This window comes from Xiphophorus maculatus, chromosome 3, assembly GCF_002775205.1.
Source record: "Xiphophorus maculatus strain JP 163 A chromosome 3, X_maculatus-5.0-male, whole genome shotgun sequence".
In the NCBI taxonomy this organism is placed as follows: Eukaryota; Metazoa; Chordata; class Actinopteri; order Cyprinodontiformes; family Poeciliidae; genus Xiphophorus; species Xiphophorus maculatus.
Genome location: NC_036445.1, coordinates 2,799,753 through 2,813,155, shown reverse-complemented (window position 1 = coordinate 2,813,155; position 13,403 = coordinate 2,799,753). Strand labels below are relative to the sequence as shown.

Here is a 13,403-nt window from a genome sequence, read left to right as displayed (position 1 = left end):
TCTCTTCTATTCCCCCTGTGCAATTTAATAACTACACCTTTACTGGTTTCATTCAATTCGTTCTGCTGTCTTCTTCTTCCTCAAGTCTTTGCGTCAGGTGAAGCATGGCAACGCCAAGTTTTAGCATTAGTGAAACGCAGATTTGTTTGAAGCGTTGTGGTTTATCCCAAATTCAAATTGTTATTTTAAAAAATCAATGTTGAATGTCTGCAGATCAAAAAACGCAAAGTCTGAACGACATACTTCACTTAAATAATATAACTTTAATATTGTGCTGAAAAAAATGGATTGTTATTATAATCTAACCTTGGGGTTTAGATTATAATAACATAGTTGTTATGGTTTCAAAGTATCACAGCTCTCACACAAAAATACAAAACAGATGTTTAACATGATCCAGCTGCAAACCGGAAACTAATCCTTCTGCTGCTAAAATAATGCAACATATTGATTATTACAATTAAAACAGTGCTACCTTTGACACTTATTTAAAGTTAATGTGAACTTTATATGTAAACTTAAGCAAAGCTACGATATACATTCATTTGCTTTATTTGTTCTTTATATAAAGTAACACAACTATAACAATTTGCTGATGGTAAATTAGTTGAAATATCTTTTAAGGTAGAGCTTGCTTTTAATGGTGTTATGAAGGTTTCAATAATAGTAGTAATAATACATTTATTTGTATAACTGTTTACAGTGGGTAAAATAAGATAAAACATAAAAAACATAAGACATAAAACAGGACGTTGCTGTGAAGAGGCTGTTTAGTTCTCAGTCAGTTTCCACTCCACAACTATTGATATTTCTGAAATGCCAAACTTTTATTTTCAATGTGAGGCAAAATTTAATGTACCAAAGTTTGCAGCAACAGGTGGGTGAGGGGCGGCGCTGTATTACTCTATAAAGCTTGAGAAAACTCCATTTAAGAAACATTTTCTCTGCCATCTTTTTTAGAGATTCAAGCTTTTTCTTCCAGACTGATTCCCATTTTGACCGATCCTGACTGTTTTTACAAACGTCTTTAAGAAAATGTGCTGCAGGTTCTTTGATGGATGTGGTAGTTTTATATCGAACTGAAATGAATAAATCACACGATTATTTACAGTATATGTGATTTATGCATTAAATCACATGCATACACTCCACGCATTAAACTCTATGCCCTTCATCTGATGTTTATTAGTGTCAAAAGAAGTGCATAAAAGACACTGATTGATAATGCATATATAAACTAAAAATGGTGGAAATTCTTAGTTTTGATGCGTTAGGTTTAAGTTTATTCAATAGATCAAGAAAAAATCAGCTCATTCCAAACTCTGGCTGCATAATTGAATCACCAATAGCTTTATTAAAAACATTTTGAATCACAGAAAGGAAGAGTAATTATAAATTCATTTCAAATTATAATTGTTGATTAAAGCTATTGTTTGAATGAAGATAATTAGTATGATAGTAAAAAAAATTAGTATGATTTTCATCTGATTATCTGCAAAAGCAAATCAAAGAGACTATTTGAACCTTTGCTGTTGATAGTAAACATGATTTCATGTTAATAATAGGTGAACAATTCAAAGATGGAAGTTAATTGGGTAAAGAATGGCTCAAAACACAAGTTAAGAAGTAAGGGGATAAATCTGATCATTAGAAAAAACTTTCATTTAAATTTTGTTTAACAAAACTCATCCATCACCTGTCAAACTCAACCAAACAGTCATGTGGAGCGCTACTGAAGCACAAAAATGCTCTCTGCTTTATTTTGGTTCTAATGCATCACCTCATTACACAAACACACAACCGTTCCCCCTTCTAATGCCACCCTGGGAAACTGCCCATTTCTCCCAGTTTGCTCAGCAATCGTCCATGTAGACCAGGGGTCTCCAACCTGCGGCTCCGGTCCCTCCAATTTACTCTTTGGACCCTCCACAACGGCCCCTAATAAGTTTGGTTTTAAAAAAATACAGAAAAGGACAAGTAATATTTTTAAACATGGATAATAATAAGTATTTAGCTTTTTTCGTTTAATATTTTAACTACAATTCCAAAACAGTCTGACATTAAAAGTACCAGCAACATGTTTTTAGAGCTATTTTCTTGTAATTATAAGCATGTTCTTTTTTCATAATTAAAAAAAATACTAACATCCCACAAAATAAAATTTTATCCATTCTCTTTTTGAAAATAATTTCTGATTTTCTTTGTTTCAAAACTTAAATTATAATAAGTTTTTTCAAAAGGTCAGGTACCATGTGCGACTCTGAACCAGTAGTAGGAGGCGGTACTGAGGGTAAAAATTATTCTTTGGATTGTAAAGGTTGCACACCTGTGATCTAGACACATGCAGATGAAACCCTGATTTTGTTTTACCTTAAAGAAATTTGGATTTCTTGCCATCACCCTCTTATTGCTTTACTTTTTTAAAATCACACCCTCTTTGGTTAAATAGACAAGACAATTAGTATGATTTAAAAATAGCAGCAAGGTGTCAAATCTTCCCTAACAGGTTGTCTTGTCTCTCTGTTACTATGCAACAGTTAGCACCTGTTGAATATGAATTATTGAATCCTGAGAAAAACTCCCTCTGCTCACAGTTTCGGGATCGGTCTCCTCTTCAGTCACAGAGGAAATACAGAAAAAAGCAGATCCATGCAGGAGTTACATTACCTCTTTTTACGAACTCATTAAGTCGGGTGAATGACTCCTTCCTTTCTGCAGAGCACAATGAAGCAACGCTTCATTTGCAATAAAGCAGCAGAGCCTTTTCAGTTTATCAGCTCCAATCAATACGACTCTGCGGATAGATATGGCCCTCCTCTGACACCGTATCCTCCCAGGATCGTTTAGGACGGGAGTGTGAGTGTTCCTGCACACTTAGTTAGGTCAGAGCTCAGCGTCGGCTGTTGTGTGTCCCTCCACTGGGAACATTTGCATGCTATGTCATTGCAGGTGTGAGGGGATGCACATGGGTGTGAATTGGTGTGCAGAAGGTATGTCAGCGTGAAGTACAAAGACATGAGAAGAAGAAGAAGAGGAAGAGGAAGAGGAGGGGGTTCAGCGTTGCATGTGTCACATCTGTCAGGCAGGAAGCAATTAATTACACTGATCTACTTCATAACCTTTTGTTTCTTTGGGCCCAAAACACCAAAATAAAGGCAAAAAAGGTGACTGACACACACGCCCGCACACACCAATCACTGCTGATTGCCTGTGTCAGGATAGATTCTAACATCTCTGGTGAGCCTGAATTCAAACAGAATGTGGAGAAGAGCTTGAGGAGAGAAGGAGAGAGGGATGGAGGCGAGGAAAGGGGGGAGGGGTGACACAGCCGAGGAGGAGAGGATGGAGGGAGAGAGGGAATGCTGTGTGGAGTGGCATGGGGTGGGATGTGGGGGGGCAAAGCGCAAAAAAATGAAGTGAGCCAGTCCAATTTTATCCAAATCCATCAAGCTGGACAGTTCTGTTTCGGGAATGATTGAGAGGTGTGGGGATGCGAAGGGATGGAGGGAAACAGGTGGGGCAGCGGCGGGGTGAGCGGGTTAAGCAAGGAAAACAGAGGAGCCCCTCAGAAGTAGAAAAAACGCTCTGAAACTAAAACGGGAGGAAGATGAGTTAACCGGTGAGCTGTGACACATTTGAGGTGAAAGAGGACGGAGTGATGAGGCTGGGAGGGGGGATGAGAGGCGCGGACACTCACCCATTTCAGCGGGCTCTCCTCAGGCAAGCACAATCCCTGCTCTGTGATCCCATCCCGGGGAAAAGGCGCAGCGAGATCCTGGAGCTCCCTCCGCTGAATACCAATGGAGCTGCTATTATCAGCTTACACACACTGACTCACACACACACCGGCGCTGAGGAAGAGGCACAAACGCATAGAGTCAAGTCTGGGCTGCATGTTCAAATCAGAGGGGGGGGGGGAAAATGCAGTTTGACAATGCATGTCACAATAGAAAAATCACTGGTGTGCTTCCCCCCCATTTTTGTGTTAATGCTTCTTCATGAAAAAAGCAGCCTGAAACAATCATTCACACACTCCCGTTCCCCACCTGTGTCAGTACTTACTGAGATTATATTCAAAATCCCAGCGAGTCCCCCGGTTGACTCTGTTCTGGCTCACAGCTCTGCTTCCAAGGGAGACGAATGAGTTGTCCGCTATTTTCCCTCGCCTCCCCGTGGGTTCCTCGCAGCTCTGATGCAGAGATACACACACATTAAGGCAAACACTTCCTCCTTTATACGCAGTATCCATCCAGTTTTTCAGTCTCCATTTGTTGATTTAGGTCCAGTTCGTCCGCCTGGCTGTGGACTTCGCTGTGATTCGGCGTTCAGTCAGTCACGCACTCCCTCTGCTCAATAGTACAGCCGTACCTCCTTGGCTCTCTCCAATCTAATCAACCTTCTCTCTCTCTCTCTCTCTTACACACACTCTCCCACTCTTTCCTCTCCCTTGTTTCTCCTTCCCAGCACCCACTCCTTTACCCCTTCTTTCTCTCTCCCTCCAAGATATTTTTCTCAAAGATGAATATCTGCTCTCCTCCACTCCTCATCCGTTCTTCTTTCTGTCACTTCATCAGATAAGAGAAAAAAACTGGTCATCTGGAGCATTTTTCACACATCTACGTAGAGAGGAGGGAGTATGGGAGACAGAAGAAACTCATGAGGATGTGTTTCATCGTCAGCAGGGTAAACTAGGCTGACAAAGTTTGTCATGGCTCCATGGTCGGGGTGACAAACACCATCAAACCACCACACGACTCGCCTCACACCCGATGACACGCACACACATCTGCACAGAGACCGACTGAAATCTGATGGAGCAAAAACTTAGGGTGATGGTAAAGAGACCTTACAACTGCAAAAGCTTCACCTCACCCATAAAAAAAGTGCTGAAATGATTAATCGGATTAATAAGCGATGATTGAAATAATCGTCAATTTAGAAATCAATGTATCGCTACTTGGCACATACAGACTCAAAATAAGGCCACTTGCTAAAAAGAAAATGAACTCAAAGTAGTAATTAAGCCAAATCTGCACAATATATGTAGAGAGATATATTTACAGCTCTGGAGACCACATAAAATTATGTTCATAAAATGATTTTACTCTTTATAAGTATATGTTTAAATAAAATATAGTTTTATTCTATAAACTAATGACAACATGTCTCTGAAATCCCAAGCAAAGATTTAGTATTTATATGTGGAAAATGAGAATTGGTCCAAATAATGGAGAAGATGCAGGGCATTCAGACCCCAAATAATGCAAAGAAAACAAGTTCATATTCATATTGATGCTTTAACTCAGGAAGAGTTCAGAAATCAATATTTGATGGAATAACCATGAGGTTCAATGCAGTGGTCGTTTATTTCATCCGGAGATGTATACATTTTCTATTTGAGATAAAAACAATAAATCAGTTCAAATTCATTAAAGGAAATCAATGTTATTGCTTTTTATGCAACAAAATGTTTATTTTATTATTTAATAAAGGAATTTAGTTATTTGTTTATTTCCATCTTTTAATGTATTTCAAAGACTGTATATAAAGACTAGTTGAATGGAAAATCTAGAGTGTGCCTATTTTCTATCTGTTTAATCAATTAACCATCAGAATAATCTATAGAATAATTGATTATTAAAATAATCATTAGTTGCAGTCCTCGCTATAATACCAGTGGAAGTGTTCAGAAAGCTGGTTGAAGGTTGAATTTCTATACCAGCAATAAAGATTTTTTCCTTTGATTATTGAAAAGGTTACAAATAGTTTTCAACATCCCATTTTTTTAAAAATGTAAATATAATTATTTTTTCAGAATTGATTCTCCTTTTGTTGTATAGTCTATGATGCAAGTCTAATTTCCTATCATAAACAAACTTACTTTGAAAATGTTATTAAATCTAAATCTGAGGTTTTGCTGCATTAAACACATTTAAAGAAATCTTACGGTAGCTCAAACATGTAGGCAGGCGCACAGATGTGTAAAAGGTTTAAAAATAAATTTATCATTTATTGTAGTTGGATAAACTCACTGACAATTAAAATTAACTATTTGACATTATTTTTATTTTTGTTGTTATAGATCATGGCACTGTTAGTCATTGTGTCAGCGTTTAATTACTTAATTCACTCTTTATTTTCCATTATTATTTATTAATTAAACATATGATAACAGTAATAATGATCATTACTACTATTACGTTTTAAATATCACACACATCCATGCTAAAATGTATTTAAACTACCAGTGATCACACTGTTCTTATAACATGTATAGTTTCTAATGTAATGTATTTTTTGCTTTTCTGTCTTTAAAATCCCACTGAAACATGAGCTGAAGTATTTGGATCTGTTCTTTGGTTCTGTGTGACTCGGTTGTGAAGACGATGTGGTCCTGGGTTAGACTGCTTCCTTAAAGTCATTTGCTTAATGTCATCCCCTTTATTTTTCTGCCCTCTTTCCAGTCAATTTAATGTCAAATAAAGGCCCCTAGTACCAAAAAATATTCTTGACTTATTTAAGATGAGAGTTTCTAGGAACCTCTAATTAGCATCCCACGACTTTGTGTTTGCCTCGGGTATAAATATGATAAAACAGACGCATTTTTCTTCATTGAACTCAAGGCTGGACGTATTTATCTTGATAGAAGGATCATAAGGGATGCTTCACAAAACACTCCCAGCTTGAAAGCTGCTGCATAGAGCAGCATCTTGGTGTCAGCAGTGGTTTTTGTCCTACCATATCAAATGTAAACATGTAGAGTTTCCTAAATTCTGTTGGGATTTTAACTGGGACCATAAGCTTTAGCCAGATGAGACTGAATTTTTGGCATCAAACTCTGCAGGTGGATTTGGTGTGAAACAGAGAATGAATATAAGAAATGAATAAACTAAAGCAGAGAGGATCATCGGGGGCCTCCTTCCCTCCATTCAGGACATTTCATCCCAGCGCTGCGTGTCCCGAGGCCGAAACATCGTCAGTGACCCCTCACACCCCCACCATGGACTGCTCTCCCTGCTGCCCTCTGGAAAGAGGTTCCGCAGCATCCGGTGCAGGTCCACCAGGTTCCAAAACAGCTTTTTCCCACTTGCCATCAGACTGCTGAACTCTTAACTGGACTGCACAAAAAAACTGGTCTCCACTTTATACCTTGCACATGTACATAGCTAAATAACTTATATTTTACTGTCATTCCTGCACTTTATATTTTATATTTAGATTTATATTCATATTTTATACTGTATTTTATTTTATTCTGGAGTAACCTCACAACATTGGAAGCTCAAAACACTGTCTGAGCCGTATGCAACGAAATTTCGTTCTGTATACACCCTGTGCATTGAAAATGACAATAAAGTCAGTCTAAGTCTAAGTAAGTCTAAGAGTTATCCTATGTAACTTATTGGAGTCATGGGCCAAAAGAAAAGGCTAATCAACATATATTTATTTTCTAAAGGTGCAAAATCAATCTTTTTCCTTGGCTGTACAACTAAATCCTGTCGGTTGAGCTGAAGGGAAGAGAGCATGGAAGATAATTTAGGACACATGTTCCCAAACTTTTCTCATCCCACAACAAAAAGCATTAACATCCAATGTAATGACTGTATCTATTTATGATACGGTTTTACATCTCTTGTTATTTACTCTAACTTCTGACGTCAGTTTAAGTTGTGGTGTCCAAACTTTTTGCCATGAGAGCCAAAATTATTAAGTTGAAGTTAGCACATGGGCCACAAAAATGCAAGATATTTTTATAAAAACAAACGTTTTGAGTTTTTTTTTTATTTTATCTGCTAAATAGTAATTAAAAATTAAAAAAATATTGGATTTTTATAGACAATGGATCAGTAAATCATAGCTACAAAACATTAAGGTATTGCAATATTGGATTAGCATAAGACAGGCCCACACTTTCTAATTTCTTGGGGTTGGTTTGACTTTGAGTAAAGGTCAAATTGTTGTAAATAATTGTTGTTTTAGTTACTGCAAATTTAAGATGAATGCGTAAACTTCATTAGTAAATGAGAACCTATTTTTTGCAAGTGATATTTTTCAGCAAAAAAAATGTTGGCCTGGAAGATGAAGAAGTGTAAATCTGCGTCAATAAACTGAATTTTAGAATTGAGGTCAGGGGGGCCGCCCAAAATCTCTCAGAGGGCTGCAAATGGCCCCTGGACCGCATATTGGACATGAGCAGCTTGTTGATTTACCTAAAGAGATGATGGATACTAGATTTCTCCCTCAAATCTTGTGAAATGCTAAAGGAGAGGACTAAGTGCTATGCTACCACTAAAGGATGGCTGTAAAAATTATTAACAGCAGAGGTGCCAATATTTATATCACCACTTAAATTAAAGATTGGATTCTTGATTGGTTTAAATTAAAGCTAATAAATTCTGCAAAAGCCCGACTATCATAAATGAAGCGCAGTAAAGTATTGTGGACACATTACCAGACTGTTTACTTTAAATAAATAAAACGAGAACAAAGATATGCAACGAGAAGTGTTCAGTTATTTCCTCGCCATCATCCTAATGCACAGAAGATGGAGTGAAACAGTGTTTACATTCTGAAATAATGGACACAACTTTAATGAAAACTGAGAGTGTCAGCTCAAATAATTGTAATTACGAAAACATAGCAGCTCGGTTTGCAGGGAATTGCGAACTGTGCCTCTCGGACTCCTGCAGTGCCATGTGCAGACGCCTGTGTGTAATACACATCCATAGCATCATTACTCCTCTCAGCAGAGCATCCTGACACTTTATGCAGGACGCCGTTGAATGGAGCTGACACACTATTTACAATGTTCAGGCACATAAGAAGAAAACCCACAACAGCATGAAACCAATCTGCAGAGACGGTCATCCAGGCCCGGGCATTGGGGGGCATTGGGGAGCATTGGGGGATATTGGGGGGCATTGCGGAGCATTGGGGGGCATTGGGGGAAATGGGGGGCATTGGGGGGCATTGGGGAGCATTGGGGAGCATTGGGGGGCATTGGGGAGCATTGGGGGCATTGGGGAGCATTGGGGAGCATTGGGGCGCATTGGGGAGCATTGCCCGCCTAAAGAGTCAGTCGTGCTCCCTCTGGACTGGAAGCTGTTTTTGCTTATTTTTACCTCAGAGTGGCCAACTGTCTATTATTTCTATCTCGACTTGATACAGTAGGGAGTTCCTGCACTTCCTGTATCTGTACCTTCTAACCCCGGCACTTTTTTTCTGCCATTATAACCGTTTAATCCATTGTTAACATGTCGTTACGTGTTTTTCCGAGCCGCTTTTAAACGCAACATGAGCCCTAAGATGCCGCTGGTGTGTAGGGCGCGAACAGGTGTGTGTTAGAAACATATTAGCAAACCAGCAAAAGGCGAAACTGAACAGTTTTATTATAAATACTTAGAAATGCAGTAAAGTTTTTTGCATCTATACTGTATACGAACTTTACTGTATTCATATGAAATTTTCCGTATTTGCACGGTAAAATTCTGGCATCCACAGTTATAATCTAATGTTTATGCAAATCTGAGCATAATTACTCAACATTTCATGCATGTCATTGTTGACATGCTGATTGTTTATTTTGTTTGGCATAAAGGTTTGTTTATGCATTTACATTAAAGTAAAAGCTCGTTTTCTCTGCCCACCCCAATTAAATTCCTCTGGAGCTCATCGCTGGTGCTATACGACGTCCCGTGTCGCCCTTTCCCCCCCACAGCTCTGGGACTGCAGCCTGGGGCGCCTCTACTCCTCTCGGCTCTGTCCGCCTCGTGTTTTTGATATAGATCTGTTCCTCAACCTTACGGCCCCATGAGCTCTCCGTGTCCTCTAAAGCTATTAAACTCACCACAGAGTGTTGAATCATTGATTTTTGTCACTGCGCATGACTTGGCTTTTTAATTGCTAGTGTCAACACTCTGCGGGCTTACAACTGCATTTGTGAGTTATGCTTTGAAGAGATAATCAGTTCTAGAGTCCATTCAGATTGTCAGAATAAGCAGCGGGATCTATTAACGATGAACTCTCATTCATGATTTGGGCGCAGAGCGGTGCGGTGTGTGACTGGGGGTCCGATCCGTGGCTGAGACGGGAAGCCTTTGGAAAGATCAGCTCTGGTTTGTCCGGCGAAGCTGTCGCCTAATCAAACCAGGGAGCAAAAATAGCATGTGACAATGCGGCGCTGTCTCCTCTGTTTTGCTTTCAAACAGCCTCCACCCCCACACCATTCATCATCATCATCATGTTTTCACCTATTCACTTTGCATCTCATGAAATAATGCGCATCTCAAGATGTCTGTGTCCAGTGGGCGGACAGTGCTGGATCACCTATTACTCACTCATGCTTGATCCTATTAGACTGCAGCCATGTCACGCAAGAGTTTCCCTCGGGTCGCGCAGGCTGTGTGTGATGCGTCTGTACGGGCATTTGGATGCAAAGTTAAAAAAATTGTAGATTTTTTTGAACTATTTTTATTTTTTTTTCCAGACTGTGCATGAGGAGTGTTTATGTGGCGGAGCGGCGGACACAGCCTCACCCCTGGCTGTGACCCTCAGCTGCAGTTTTCAGGAAGTCGGGAGGAGTCTCCATGTGCTGTCTCTCCCATTCCATCACACACACTGACACACGGCCTGCAGTGCCAGTGTGTGTTTGTTCGAGGTCTCATTCCGCCTTAATCTAATTTCCTCCACTTTGCTTTTAAATGCTGCTTTGCAAAAGTATTTATGTCGTTTTAACCACTAACTTCTGTGTGTTTCTGGTTGTATTTTATGTAATGGATTATTCAAAAGTCTATTACACATAAAAAAATCTAACAAATGTGGTGTGCATTTTAATCTGGGCCGTTATAACACACAAATATTTTTAATGTAAACCATAACATTGTTGCTCTGGATGAAAGTTTGGGATTATTTTCCCTCAGTTTCCAAGTTTTTTAACACGTTTTTAGCTTCGTCGGTCTTCCCATCAACTCTGACCAGCTTCCTTGCCTCTCCTGAAGGAAAGCACACCACAGCATGATCCTGCCACCACCATGTTGAGGAAGATGAGTGGTGTTATTTTTTTAAATCCCATACATTTGATTTTACACGTATTTGAGACTAGAATACCTCCTTTTTTGGATGGTAGTACTACTGTCAGAAGTGTCAAAATCATTTTTCAAGCCAAATCAACATAACAAATTTTCTAGAAGGAACGGCTTTGATTTATATTCATGATGCTGTTTGTTCGCTGATGTTAACAGAACAGCTGAACTTATACTGTGTTGGATTTTATCAAAGGGTGTCAGAGTAGAGGGGGATGATTGCAAAGATGCACATTATATTGATTTATAAAACAAAATGTCCGTATTGCACATGGAGACTTTTGGTTGTATGTGAAAACATTCAAGGGATGTGAATACTTTTGAAATACACTGTTGCACTTTTAAGTCAATAACTTTAAAAAGAGAGATTGTCTGCCTCCATTCGCTAAACATTTGAATGAGAAACCACTTAGTGTTAAACGACATAACGTGCATTAATGCAATAAAATCATTCACTTCCATATTAATGGTTATTCAGGCGTCAGTGTTTGCACTGAGACTTTGCTGTCACTCTGTTCACCAGTCTCTAAATATGCATTCAACAGCTGTCTCTCTCTCTCTCGTCTCCATCCTACACCACTTTGCTCTTGACAAATTGATGTGCAGCACTTTTACATAACAACTAAGTAATATACACACAGACGCGCACACACTTGAAAACCCATCCACGGCATAAATGTGATCCTAACTCAACCATTACACACACACTGCGGAGCAGGTGTTAAAAGCCCAGAGTCTGCAATCGCTAATGCATGTTTGTATTTCCTTAATTCACTTCTGCAGAACACAAATGTGGTTCCGATGTTAACTATTGCCTGGTAAGCAAGGCAAAGGAGGGAAGAAGTAGATCGAGGGACTGGGAGGGGGGGATTGACATTCTGCCTGAGTTCTGCGCTCTGCTGGTGGAATAATGATGAGCGCCTCTGTATTCCAGGCACATATTCCCCACTATCAATGAAGGGAGGAGGGAGGCGCAACCGTGAGGGAGGGACGGCGAGAGGTGTGGGCGTCACGCAGGCAAAAACAAGGTGAGCGAGGAAGAAACGCATGAGAAAAGTGAGGGATAATGGAGGACAGGGCAGAGCAGCTGCAGCAGCTGCAGCAGCTGCAGCAGTGAGTTCATGCATGTGGTCAACAACTGCAACTTCAAAACTTAAGAGAAGCTTCTGCAAAGTGAAGCTGCTGCACACTTGTGCACCCACCCCTACACACACACACACACACACACACACACACACACACACTCACACATTTATATAAAAAATAGAAAACTGCACGCTTGGAGACTACTTTGTCAAAGTCATAGCAGGTACAGCAACCTCAGCAAAGAGAGACAGAGGCTGCATCGCAGGGGGGAGCGGGGGGAAGTAATGAAGAAAATATTACAGCGAAGAAAAAATGAAGCATGTGAGAGCTATAATTATATAATTTAAAAGCATAGAGAATGAGAAATGTACACTATTACTTAAATAGGTCAATCATGCATTAATAAGTACAATATGATAATAGAGCTCAGAAGTCAGCCGCAGCCCGCTGAGCAAGTTTATGCTCATTAAATTACAGAGAAAAAGACTACATCATGTTTTTCATTTAATTTTTAAGAGAAGGTGAATTTCTCCAGAAAAACTCAGATTATTACATAAACTGCCATCCTTTACTGTAATGGCTGACAGTTTCTTTTAACATAATGTTTGACTTTACGCAGCGAACACATTTTTAGTGTTTACTGGGAGCCTGGATGAGTGTTTTTACCGTTTTATCGTGTTAACAGCTAAACTAACATAATCACCATAAATGTCTCCTGAGCTGCAAACAAGAAAGAAATATGAATACAGTAAAGCAGGCACTGAAAATATCAGGGGATGCATAATTCTGTGTAGCAAATATAAAACAAAACCTCAGGCAGAAGTTGGGATGTCATTTCAAAATGTCCATTTTGGTGTGTATATTAAAATGTAAGTAAATAAAATATGCATGTCTTCCAACATAAAGCCACTCTATATAATTTTTCATGCTGGAGCACATAATGCAGAGTTGCACATGCAGTGAGTTGAACTTAATGTGATTTATGATCTTGTCCTTCTCCTGCAGAATTATTAGTACATGTGATATTCACTGTAAATTGTTTGACCTTTAATGGCCACATGCAAGCTCTGCTGAGTTATTTCAGCTGTCAGGTATACGCTGCATCTTATTGTTTTCAGTCCTTTGTTCAGGTGCTGGATGTATTATAACTTATAATGTCTAATATAGATATTTACTGCACATTAAAACTGCCTTTATCTACGAGGAATACCCATAAAGTCATCCAAAGGTTGGCTT

The 13,403-nt window shown here is 39.3% G+C and overlaps 1 protein-coding gene across 5 annotated transcripts in view; it reads right to left on the bottom strand.

Annotated features, from left to right (window-relative positions):
* grik5 (glutamate ionotropic receptor kainate type subunit 5) overlaps positions 1-4,420 on the bottom strand; it is a 135,114-nt gene extending 130,694 nt beyond the window's left edge. For 4 of the 5 annotated variants that reach the window (XM_023330916.1, XM_014468664.2, XM_023330919.1 and 1 more), the window contains exons 1-2: positions 4,063-4,419; positions 3,698-3,851 (exon numbers count right to left, since the gene is read on the bottom strand). The gene's annotated coding sequence lies outside the window, so the exon portion shown is untranslated. Of the gene's footprint in view, positions 1-3,697; positions 3,852-4,062 lie in introns of all 5 variants that reach the window. The other variant, XM_023330918.1, reaches the window with a different exon arrangement.
* Positions 4,421-13,403: the final 8,983 nt, after the last annotated feature.